General features: G+C 39.8%; 1 protein-coding gene across 2 annotated transcripts in view; it reads left to right on the top strand.

The window, feature by feature from the left end:
• CDH18 (cadherin 18) overlaps positions 1-12815 on the top strand; it is a 660513-nt gene that overhangs the window by 454101 nt on the left and 193597 nt on the right. The window lies entirely within an intron of this gene.

Raw genomic sequence — 12815 nt, 5'->3', positions numbered from 1 at the left:
ATATATAAGTTTATTGCTATATTTGGTAATTTCACTATAGTACTTTATTTGACATTCCACATAAACTATTTCTAGAAAGAACAACTCACTTAATTATGGAATGTTCCTAATAAACAGCTAGTTATGGCTAATATGAGGATAAATTCTAGCAATGCAATATTAGCGAACTTTTGTTTGTTGTGGATACAGGAGCAGTGTGAATTGCATGAATTTAAATTTCACTCTGGGCTTAAACCTATAATAGGAAAATATTATAATTCAGAATAGAATTAATGATCAGAAAATTACTGGATTTTTATAGGAATTTTTATATATGGCTCTGCTATCTGGGTTTTGTGTGTGTTTGTGTGCATGCGTGTATGCATGCATGCATGCATGTATGTATTTTAACATATTTCTGTATTGTAACAGTCCAAAGAGACTCTTGGTGTCTGTTAAAATATCAGCTAATTTACACAAGAATTTTACATGTTACCAAATTTGTTTTGTATTTATTTGGAATTGGGCATAATGTCAGACCTTTATGATTAAGAAGTAGACAGGAAATTTCTGTGGTAATGATATGAAATGATGTGAAAGATATGAGAAAATATTTTACTACCATTTTATGAATGTGAATGATGTAATTATTATGAATTATGGCCTGCTCTAATATATAGTGTAAAATATATTAAAAAGATATATGTTTTATAATATATGTTTCGATATATGGTATCTAACATACTGTATATCATTAAGTAATAAGAAAGTGTTTGGCTCTGCATGTTTCTGTGTGAAGGTCTGTGTGTTCCTGTTATTTTCAGGAAATTCTGTTTGTATACATGAAACTATTGATTTATTGAAAATTAGAGGATTTTTTTTTCTATTTTACAGAAAATGTTATGAAACAAAAGATCTATGAGTTGTTGCCTTTAATTTTTGTTTGCTCTTTTTCACCATTGTAGTCAGTCTCTTATTTCATCCCTATCCTGTTTTTAAATCGTGTTCTAAGGAACCTTAGGCTTTTGCAAGCATTTCTGGGATTTTGTGAGGGGAAAAAAATCACTCAAATGCAGTCAACCACTAAAGCTTTATCTTTCAAGGCTTTTGGACAAGGATTTTGGGATTTATTTATTTATCTGTATTTAACAGGTTCAGTAGCTAAAAGACATAGGAAGCACTTACGTTATCTTCCTGATCTATTCTTTGTCACTGTTAATATGTTATCGATTTGTTGCATATGCATATTTGTTACATCCACTTTCAAGCTTAGAATCTTTGCAACAAACAGAATTAATTTACATATTCTCATAAACACAACCCAAAAAATTGTGTTTCTGTGGTTGATTGTATTCCAAGTATGCAAACAAGCATCTCATATTTCTGTTCAAAACATTGCTATGTTTAAAGATTTGGTCATAAGCATGCGTTGACACAATCATTTTGAATATATTTTCCAGGAAAAAGGTGTGGAGGAAACAAAAAATATGAAATTATATATTCTCTGTGTTTTAGTGTGACAGGAATAATGAAAAATAGGCTTTTAGGAGCACAATGTGATAATGAAAAAAAAATACAATATTTTATGAGTGCTTACTACTTTCTGACACTTGGGATAGTCCATAACTGACTGTGACATGATTTAATGCATAATTTTATAGTCAGATTTCACTATTTTGAAAATAAGTATTTCTAATCAATTAGTGCTGAATAATTGATTCAAAATCTATTTGGTAATAATAAGGGGGGGGGGGGCTTAAAAGGATTTAAAGTTTCAAAACACTGTGAAATAAAAATAACAGATATAAACCAATGCAAATATCTGCCCAGGATTTAACTAATCCTTAAATCTAAAACAGATCTATGATCTAGGTTTGTTATCAAATCATACATCTTTCCTGTGACTTGACTTTGCTATTGTTTTTCAAGAACTTGTGCAGATATGCCCTTAAGGGTCTGGGTATTACAAATTTCAGAGAAAGAGAGGGGCGAAGGGCACATTATGATTTTTATTTGCTCCAAAGTCAGCTACTTGTTCCCAAAGAGGAACAATTTAGGTCTTATTGGATTAAATTAGGGGCCCAGCAACCAGGTCCTGAGTTGTTGCTATGTCAAAACCACTGGCTTTCCTTTGAAAGCATATTATCCTACAATTTAGACATGATTACAGATTTTGGAAGTTTCTGAGGATAAATGTGCACATATATGTTTATGTGCTTCAAACATCTATCTTACCTTCTGCTTGAGGTAAGGTGGGAGTGGGAATGGAGCTCCTCTTTTAAACCTGACAGAATTATTTTCATGCAACCATGGAAAAGGGCTTGCTGTAAACAAAAATTAACAAAGAGGGAACAAGAAGTGACCTGTTTTCATTCCTAGATTTTACCTCATGTGTGTCTCAGTTGCAATAATTGTACTCCCCTTCAAGTGATCAGCTGCACGAAGTGTTCCAACATTTATGCAGCTGTAGAATTGTAGCTGAAATCAAGATATAAAATCAAAAAGAAAGAAACAAAATGACTTTGCATCAGGCGTGGCCTTCAAAAATTTCAGCAATAGATTCTCTGCCTGGCTTCGGGGTGGGTGTAGCCATCGTGGACATTGCCTAGTTGGCCTCCTGCACCACGGCAGGGGGAGAGGGCATTTTAACCTTCCCCAGGCTGCAGAGGTTTTCCTCAAGCCTCTGGGAGGGCAAAAACCTTCTCCCCTTGGCTCTGGAGGCCCTCCGGAGACCGGAAATCGGCCTTTTTCCAGCCTTCTGGAACTTCCAGGAGACCCGTTTCCCTAAGGTGACCAGATTTTAACATTGGTAAAGCGGGACACCATTGACCGGGGGGGGGGGTGTTCTTGATTAAAAATTTGGTCTATATCCTTGCACCCCTAACCCTTTAGGGAAAAAAACCCCAGGGGTCTTCAAACCTGACAGCTTTAAGACTTGTGGACTTCAACTCCCAGAATTCCTCCTCCAGTCATGTTGCGGTGACATCATCTGGGTAGATCTGCTCCATCTTCAGTTTTTTTCACCGGGGACAAGGCTGCCGCTGAAGATGCCGATGAGCCCCCGCCGCCACCAGAATGACTGCTGCCTCCTCCTCCTCCTCCTCCTCCTCCTCCTCCTCCTCCTCCTCCTCCTCCTCCTCCTCCTCCAACAGCACCACCACATTTGCTACCCAGCGCTGCGGCTGAAGTGAAGCTGCCAAAGCTCCCGCTGGTGCCTCTGCCAATGGCAGCGGCAGCGGCGGCACCCCATCCTCTCGGAGAACCTGAGCTGGGCCCTGCATTACCCCTGCCACCTCCTCCTCCGCTGTGCTTTTGAGAAGGCATGAGGCATTTTTTTCCTGCTCCTGCCCCCTCTTCCACCTTCCTACTGGCTCCCTTGGTCTCCCGGGCAGGAGCGCCAGCAGGAGCTTTGGCAGCTTCACCTCAGCTGCAGCGTCGGGCAGCAAATATGGTGGTGCTGTTGGAGGAGGACGACGACGAGGAGGAGGAGGCAGCAGCAGTTATTCTAGTGGCGGCGGGGGCTTTGGGGGTTCACTTCAGCTGCAGCACCAGGCGCAAGCAGCTAGCTTGGACTGGCTGCCCACAAAGGACCTCCCCAGGCTTGCTTTGCTGAACACGGGGCGACTGACAATAGTTTGAGCGGGCCCAGCTGGCGCAAACTACCGTCAGTCACCTCGCGCTCATCAAAACAAGTCTGGGGAGGTCATTTGCGGGCCGCCAGTTCTAGCTGCATGCAAAGACCTCCCCTGCTTCCGGAGCCTGTGACAGTAGAAATCACTGCACGGCAGTTGCAAACTGCTGCGCGGTGTTTTCTTGCCACAGCAGCGTACCTTAGAGGGAACATTGATCCTGGCTAAATAGCCACATGGCCGCCGAAAACCATATATTCCCTTCCCGTTCTCTTGCCATTTCCTCGCTTGTGCATTCTTTCCAAAAATCGTGAGTTTTTTATAACACCGTGGGACGCAGGACAAATTGTTAAAAATTGGGACTGTCCCGCCAAAAGTGGGATGTCTGGTCACCTTACGTTTCCCTCCTCCTTGAGCCTCCTTGAACTTACCTCACATCCAAAATGGGCCACACAGAGACTCTTGGGAGGGGCAGGGTGGGAGGGACAGGGTGGGATTTGGAGTTCTCCAAACTGACCATAATGTTAGCTACGGGTTCTCCCAAAACTGGGTGAACCCATAGCAGCCCAACCCTGGTTGGCATCCTGATTTCTGTGTCTTTGGAAAGGGGCATGGCAAGACAGTCTAATATTTAGAAACTTAATGGTAATTGCAAAAAGTTTTTTTTAAAAAAAATCTTCATATATTTAAAATCTTCAGCAACTGTTTGGATAGACAAATATACACAGTAAATGTGATGATTAAAGATTTTTCCTTCGTATTTAATTCTGTTTTGTTCTGGTTTTATACCAAACTAAAGGGGTAGATCTTTATTGTTTAGGCAAAATAATGGTCTAATGGCAGTAGGCTCTCATACTTTAAAAGGAAAGAAATTGTGGCTACAGCAGAGATACATGTATTTATCAATTTGAGCAGAAAAGAATAATAGATAGCATATTTCAATCTTCCAAGTTGTTGGTTTTTTAAAAAATCTAAATCATCCTTTTATTTATTTGGAAGATGTCAGAAATATTAGCATTAAAGAGTCACTTGTAGTTAGGGCAAAGAGAGAGAGAGATGGCAAGATTGAGAAAATATCAGAAATAATTGGACATCTTTCATCTCCTATATTACATTTATAGTATAATGAAAATCAGAAGCTTTCCTCATCTGTAAATGCATCTACTTAAAAATAAAACTATAGGGAAGTCAGTCATATTTTGCATGTAAATTTAGAGTGACATTAAGTGATAGTGATTATAATTAACTCCCAAAGTTTTTTACCAATTTTGTTTGTTTGACCTTTTTTCCACCTTAAAATGAAACCTATACATTTTGATTAATTATAGAGACAAACACTTCACATAATTTATTGTCATGTTGTCTTTGTTTTGTTTGTATTTCTCCCCTTACATCAGGTTTCTATTAAATTTGTCACCTTTTTTTTCATTTTGGAGAAATCTGGGTATTTGCTATGAGTTGACACCAACTGGCATATAATCGATTAGTTTTTAATTGTACACTGCCGAGAATCATTTTTGAGTTGAGGCATCACTATAAATTGGATATACAACCCACCAACCAAATAAAGTTACTAGCACTTGATGAATTGGGTTTCCACAAGGAGACAAGGCTGGGTTTCCGCAATGAATTTTTGCAAGTATTTGTTGGAACTTCTCCTGACTCAAACCTTGGATGGTTTGTAACTTCTGGAATTCTCTGAGTTCTATAGTGTTTTATTTATTTCTCTTTTTGCTCCAATACATATAACAAAAAAACTGTTCAGAATTGTGGAGAACAACACGGGGAAAAAACTAAGGGGCAAATAAGTAAGGCAAAATGCTAAGTGGTAGCAACCAGTTATAGGTTGCTTTGAATTCTTTCAGTGTGTGGTGTGTGTGTGTGTGTGTGTGTGTTTGTCCATATATGTATGTGAGAATAATGTACATATTTACACATTTATCTGACTATCTAGATATAGATAGATACAGTAGTGAGTTGCTGCTGGAATTATTGCCGGTTCAGTGCTCGCGCAATTTTGCATGTGAGCATGCACAGTTGCCCATAAATAGGTTTGTGCATGTGCAGAACATTTAAAAATAGGGGGGAAAAACATGCTGCACCGATCAGGGAACAAGTTTGGAGGTGTAGCAGGCCTGGGTTGCTGCCAGTTCTGGCGACTCAGGCCAGCAAACTACTACGGGTTCAGCCAAACTGATCTGAACCAGTAGGAACCCACCTGTGGATAGATATATCTGTGACTGTGATACAAGAAAGGATGGAAGCTACATATGAGCAGATTAAATCAAGTAAATCTTGGAGGAAGGGGGAAACCCCTGCTAATTTCTTAAATTTTCATATTTATCACAATTTCTTAGTCTTTAGGCCCTTGAGAGGATATCAGCTCCACTATTATATGCCTGAATAGTTTCTTTGAAGAGGTATTACTGCATCTTTTCATCTTAAATTTGGCAGTAAGAAGGATTTATTTCAATCCTAAAAATTTTTTTAGACCTTTCAGTGGGAATGTTATATGTGGCATATATATGTATCGAAGGCAAATGATGGACAAAAGGGGATGAAGAAACCAAGTGTTTAATATATTCAATTGAGATAATTTTAAAATGAGGAGAGAACATCTCTACCAGTATATTATAGCAATTATCACTACGTAATACCCAGCTGTGTAATTAAGCCAATTTAGTTGCTTATCTGAGAACATGGAGTCTAATCTTACTGTATAAAGACCAATTTTCCTAAAGAAATAGGATTTTTCCATGAAGGATAATAGTCAATAAAAACAGCCTTTTAAAAGGTTGCAATATATCTAATAATACTGGCCTTGTTTTGCTTTTGATCTGATTCTAAACTTGTTTGTGTGATTTATAATAGACAGCTAGGGGCACTGAATCTATGTAGATTGTCTTGAGTCATTAGAATCATGCCCTTTGAGCTTTTGGCCTGGTGCCCATAATATTTCCCTTAAAAAATAAATGAAGTGTTAGAAAATGTGTTACTTAGCAGTTTCTTAGTAAATTTGTTCTTTGTAGATCTCAACAAATACATTCAGATTAGGTGGATTTGTCCATTTGATGACAAATTTAAACATGACATGAATATATTACATCCTTTTTGCAAGGCATGAAAAATATATACTGTAATCTCTGTATCTGTTAGTAAGAATTTGTACTAGGATGATGGAACATCTCTGATGAATCAAGGTTAGCAAAGGATAGCTAACAAAGAGGATCATGGTCCAAGATAAACCCTTATGTGAATTTACTTTGATGGACCTTGTTTAGTACCATATTATGATGGTTTAAAGAAGTAAATAGTTTAATATACATATGCATATAGAGGATTTTTTTTATTTCTTTAACTGTAGGGAACACTATATATTCAGTTTTCATTTCTGTAGTTGATTTTGACTGGCAACATAATCTTACTATTTATTTATTTATTAAATTTGTTAGCCGCTCCCTTTCCACAAAGGGACTCGGGGCGGCGTACAATAAATAAAACACATATTATAAAAATTACACATTGTACACATTGTACAGAGGAGGTATAAAACACAATACAATATTATAATAACATAGAAATATTAAAATAAGTTAAATTAAAACCCCAATGGAGATTATAAGTTTAAAAATTGCCAGGGGGAATAAAATGGAACTATGGTTGAGCCAGGCCTGCTAGTTGAAAAAGGTGGGTCTTGAGTTTTGAACGGAAGGAGCAGAGGTCGGTGGTAATCCTAATATCCAGGGGGAGGTCTTTCCAGAGGGCTGGGCCCATCACAGAGAAGGCCCTACTCCTGGGCGCCGCCCTTTGGCACTGCTTAGTGGACGGCACCCGGAGAAGTCCCTCTCTGTGAGAGCGAAATGGTCGTAGGGATGTATGGGGCAGGATGCGATCCCGCATGTAGCTAGGTCCTGTGCCATGGAGCGCTTTGAAGATGGTAATCAATACCTTGAAACGCACCCGATAGACCACAGGAAGCCAGTGCAGCTCGCGCAGGAGAGGTGTTATATGGGAGTATCTCGTACTCCCCATAATCACCCACGCGGCCGCGTTCTGGACCAGCTGCAGTCTTCGAGTGCATCTCAAGGGAAGCCCCATGTAGAGAGCATTACAGTAGTCTAGGCGGGACGTCACCAGCGCGTGAGTGACTGTGTGAAGGGCATCCCGGTCCAATAGGGGGTGCAATTGGCACACCAGGCGAACCTGGTGGAACGCCCCCCTCGCCACAGCTGCCACATGGTCATCCATGGACAGCCGGGCATCCAGGAGGACGCCCAAATTGCGCGCCCGTTCCATGGGGGCTAGTTGCTCGCCCCCAATGGCCAGTGTTGGAATTAGCTGGTTGAACCGGGGGGGCGGAAGCCACAGCCACTCCGTCTTGGAGGGGTTGAGTTTGAGTCGGTTGTCACCCATCCAGACCCGTACGGCTTCCAAACACCGGGACATCATTTCAACGGCCTCATTGGGGTGGTTCGGGGTGGAGATGTACAGCTGTGTATCATCAGCGTACAGATGATATCCCACCCCAAAACCACGGATGATCTCACCCAGCGGTTTCACATATGTGTTGAACAGGAGAGGCGAGAGGACTGACCTCTGTGGCACCCCACAAATGAGAGGCCTCAGGGACGACCTCTGCTCCCCTGCCAACACACGCTGCGTCCGGTCGGAGAGATAGGAGCAAACCTCCGTAGAACGGTGCCCCTTACCCCCAGCCCCTCCAGCCGGTGCAGGAGGATACCATGGTCGATGGTATCAAAAGCCGCTGAGAGATCTAATAGGACCAGGATAGAGGAACAACCCCTATCCCTGGCCCTCCAGAGATCATAGATTACGTAGATTATGGAGACTTTTTTCATGGTTGGATTACTTACGAAAAGCAGATTCTTTTTCAGGATTTCCTTAAATCCATATTACATTCATGACACTTTAGTTACACATTTGTTATAATATGTTTCATGTTGGAATTTAATGAATAAATCATGAACTGTGTGTTTTAAAACAAAGCTTCACTGATCATTGTAGGCATTTTTGCAACTGAGATTTCAGAACAGTAAACTTTGAAATGATTATCTAGATACCAATCATATCAGTATATTTATATGTTAGGGAATTCTGAAGAGTTAAGAATAAGATTGATGTTTGGGAGAATATTCAGCTATTAGAAAGTTGTGTGAATGGAGCTCATAAGTAATTTGAGGTGCATTTACATGTGTGACTACACACACACACACACACACACACACACACATACACACATTAGTACTTTACTAAATTTTACCAATACAAGTTCCTGACCTCCTTATAATAAACCAGGAATCCTAGGTGGCTTTTATTAACAGTCATTTGATGATGGATTTACCTTTGGGGGGGGGGCATTATTTAGAAACCTGAAAAAGAAGGTGTTCAGTCATATGGAAGATCCTGCTATTTGAACACAAAACCACTTTGGATTTTCCAAATCTGTAAAAGCTGGACCTGAAGAGAATGGCACTAAATCATGTAAAGATCTTGAGGACAGAATTGCTGTGCAAAATCCTGTATCTGAATAAGTTGTGTCTAGATATCACAATGTTCTAGTACAGTGTTTTAACATAGTCGATTAAAGAAAAATATATAATTTGCTTAAAATAGTGTTGAATTGCTTCCAGGCCCATTAAAATATTATTAAAAGGTTGTATCACTTATTTAGGCTCTTAGTTAATATATTGGATTTACAGATAGTATACCACTATTTTTTTTTATTTTGGGGGGGAACTAAGAAATAATTATTTTCTGGCTTAATGCAATAGCCAAGGGATGAACAAGTGATATAACCTTGTTTATTTTCCTTTTCCTTTTTAAAATGGCAAGTATAGATGAGATCACATATTAATAGGCTAATTTATCCAGCTCTAATGTGACCATTCTATTTTACTACTTTGGCAGTATTATGCTTAGGCATTTATTACATGACCCAGGCCTTGTAACAGTCACAGTTGGGGCATTCCATGCTAGTTTACAATGCAGCCAATCCACTTCAGAATGTTAATTGTTTAATAAATATAACCAAATGTCTTTGGTGCTTGACTAAACCTAATTACATTATCATAGTGCAGTAATGTAGAAGGTTGCAATAATTGCTTAATAGACAAATTGGTTGGGGAAAAAAGTCATTAGAAATGCTAGGCTGGTGTATTACTTTAACATAGTTACATGAGGCTAAGGACTTTATACAACTATCTGCTATAAAAATTATGTTGCTCTACTTTAGCAGAAATGTCCCTGTTATCATTAAACATACATTTTAAGGTATAATGGATTGTACGGTAGATCAGTGATTGCAGAATTGAACCAGAAATATCATATATAGCAAGAATTGCATACATTGGAGTAAAATCCCATTCTTAGAATTTTGTTGCCTGTCAACATATTTGGGCTATCTTGAAGGGGCCATGTCAAGCTTTTGCAGAAATTTGGGTAGCCGGTTTAGAGAGAAACAACCTCCATGTGGTTTTGCAGAGTATTGTGAGTTCAGCACCCCCTTTGGCCATGAAAGGGGAAAAGGATATGTAGTGTCACTGCCTTTCATGGCATATGTAGTCCTCGACTTACAACAGTTTCTTTAGTGAACTTTCGAAGTTACAATGGCACTGAAAAGAAAGTAACGTATGACCATTTTCACACTTACGACCATTGTCACACCCCCATGGTCACATGATAAAAATTCAGATGCTTAGCAGTTGACTCATATTTATGATGGTTGCAGTGTCCTGTGTCATGTGATCACCTTTTGCGACCTTCTGACAAGCAAAGTCAAAGAGGATTTCAGATTCATTTAACAACCATATTACTAACTTGACAACTGCAGTGATTTACTTAACAACTGTGGCAAGAAAGGTGGGAGAATGGGACAAAACCTAATTAACAAATATCTCACTTAACAATAGAAATGTTGGGCTTAGTTGTGGTCATACATCAAGGACTACCTGTATATCATATTCTGATTAAACCATAGATTTGCATTAAAATACATTGCACTGTTGACATTATAAGTATTCTGGCCTAGGCTTCACGAAATTACAAAACAGACTCCTTGTGCGGAAAAAAGTCCTTTTTATTTGGCTAATGTGAATTCTTAGCATTCACATCCAGCAAAGTCTTGGCAAACAGTTTTTCAAGGGTGAATTGCAACAATAGACCTTATCAGTCCTTGGATAGTTGCCAGATCGATAGCTTCCAGGCACAATGCTGCACAATGCAATACTTGGCAAAGAGTCTCTGTGAGGAATGGTGTCAGTGTTCCAAATACCATGCATGAAATCAATCAGAGACCAAGGCAGAATCATCCTTAAAGTTCCAATTTAATCATACAGGCATGTTGGCACGTCTGTGGAATTCCAACTCTGATTCTCTTCCTGGAATTCCACCCAGTTGAAAGTTCATGATCCTATCCCCACACCCATAATCCCATCACATGGTCCAATCCTTTTCTTCCACACTGGCATCTACACCCCTCTGCTTCCGGTCAGGTGTCGAGGTGCGGAGACAAAAGATGACCTTGAGCTTCTAGAAAAGAATGACAACAACACATTCCACAAATCTACTCCTTTCTATTCCCCCCTCCCAACTACTACACTAATGAAACACATAGGAAATTAATAGAAAGTGTGGCAGGGCAAAGATCCCAAAAGGAACATAACTACAGGCCTGACAAATGGACTCAGATAAGCAAATCTTCACACTAATAAATGTATTGTCTCCTGCAAACACCACTTCCCTTTTGATGCAATTTTCCCCTATGGGAGGGGCCATTCAGCATCCTCTTGTGAATTTACTCCCGAGTTGACCCCTGTTCCTTAATTATTCCCTTCTCCTGACAGCTCTGCGCATGCGCACATTGGGAACAGGCACCAGCTGTTCTTCTGCCCTACTTATCTCCAACTCCAAAGGTAGCTGATAACTGTTGGACGGTCCTGGCCCCATCTCTGCCTCTGATGCAGAGCACTAATTAGAGCCTTCCCCAGACTCCAGGACTCCCCCATGTTCCTCCCCAACCTCCTCACTGTCCAAGTCTGCTGCCACTGGCTGCTGGTGGGCCACAACACTAAGTTCCATTTCTGATGTTCTTCAAAACAGTACTTGCTTTTTTCATAACAGCTCTATTGGTGAGCTGGACCATTGCCAAGATCCTTTATGTAATTTGATGCCATTTCCTCACCTCTTCCCTTATTGTCCATGCACTTCATATTAAATTATTGTTGAATGGATTGAGCATGACAGCAAAGTGACTTGTTTTCTAAATCATGCTAAGTCTATCAGAAAGCTGTTATCACATTATGTCTTTAAAGGTTAACATTCTTCATTAGTGGGGAAATGAAAATATAAAGTCAACTAGTAGAGAATTCACATCACATCAGAAATCAATCTAAATTCAATGGTGAAAAGAGTAAGGTTCTACATTTAGGCAACAAAAATGAAATGCACAGGTACAGTATAAGTGGTACCTTGCTCAATAGTAGTAACTGTGAAAGGGATCTTGGAGTCCTAGTGGACAACCATTTAAATATGAGCCAGCAGTGTGCAGCAGCTGCCAAAAAAGCCAACACAGTTCTAGGCTGCATCAACAGAGGGATAGAATCAAGATCACGTGAAGTGTTAATACCACTTCATAATGCCTTGGTAAAGCCACACTTGGAATACTGCATTCAGTTTTGGTCACCACGATGTAGAAAAGATGTGGAGACTCTAGAAAGAGTGCAGAGAAGAGCAACAAAGATGATTAGGGGACTGGAGACTAAAACATATGAAGAACGGTTGCAGGAACTGGGTATGTCTAGTTTAATAGAAAGAAGGACTAGGTGAGACATGATAGCAGTGTTCCAATATCTCGAGGGTTGCCACAAAGAAGGAGTCAAACTATTCTCCAAGACACCTGAGAATAGAACAAGAAGCAATAGGTGGAAACTAATCAAAGAGAGAAGCAACTTAGAACTGAGGAGAAATTTTCTGGTAGTTAGAACAATCAGTGGAACAGCTTGCCTCCAGAAGTTGTGAATGCCCCAACACTGGAAGTCTTTAAGAAGATGTTGGATAGCTATTTGTCTGAAATGGTATAGGGTTTCCTGCCTAGGCAGGGGATTGGAGTAGAATATCTCCAAGGTCCCTTCCAACTCTGCTATTGTATTATTGTATTATAATCTATTCTAAATGTTTCTGATTTCCTAG

Source organism: Natrix helvetica (assembly GCF_964273705.1).
Source record: "Natrix helvetica genome assembly, chromosome: 4".
In the NCBI taxonomy this organism is placed as follows: Eukaryota; Metazoa; Chordata; class Lepidosauria; order Squamata; family Natricidae; genus Natrix; species Natrix helvetica.
Note: the sequence above shows the minus strand (reverse complement) of the source record. Positions and strands in the feature narration are given on the sequence as shown.